Source organism: Lupinus angustifolius, chromosome LG03 (assembly GCF_001865875.1).
Source record: "Lupinus angustifolius cultivar Tanjil chromosome LG03, LupAngTanjil_v1.0, whole genome shotgun sequence".
Taxonomy (NCBI): domain Eukaryota; kingdom Viridiplantae; phylum Streptophyta; class Magnoliopsida; order Fabales; family Fabaceae; genus Lupinus; species Lupinus angustifolius.
Window position 1 is genome coordinate 13629855 of NC_032011.1, and position 679 is coordinate 13630533.

Consider the following 679-nt stretch of genomic DNA (forward strand, 5'->3'; position numbering starts at 1 on the left):
GGGTTGTCTTTGGTAAAGCATGTCATCTTCCTGTAGAGATAGAGCATTGTGCATATTGGGCTGTGAAAACTTGTAACTTGGCTCTTGATCAAGCTGGTGAAGAAAGAAAGCTCCAATTGAATGAACACGATGAGATCCGCTTAGAAGCCTATGAGAACTATAAGTTCTACAAAGAGAAGATCAAAATATTCCATGATAACTTGATTTCTAGAAAGGAATTTTTGGTTGGTCAAAAAGTGTTGTTGTACAACTCTAGGCTTGGACTCATGAGTGGTAAGCTTCGTTCTAGGTGGATTGGTCCTTTTGTTGTTACTAATGTGTTTTCTTATGGTGCTGTAGAAATCAAAAGTGAATCCATAGATAAGAGCTTCAAGGTTAATGGGCATCGCCTCAAGCCTTTCCTCACAAATCCTTCCTTAGTGGATGAACTTGTGGAGGAGGACTCATTGGTTGAACCCACTTTCCTCCCTCAATGAATAAGGGAGTTTTCCTTTCTTTTCTCTACTTTTTATTGTAGGTTGTAGGTTTTGTTGATGCATGTTTTTCTTTGACTTTTAGGTTTTGCTTAGACTTGGGCATTTTCTCTCATACTTTCATTCACTTAAGTCTTGATATCCTGTGGTATGAATCCATGCATTTCTGTATGTCAAGTTAATTTTGAGAATTAAGAGGTTGAAAC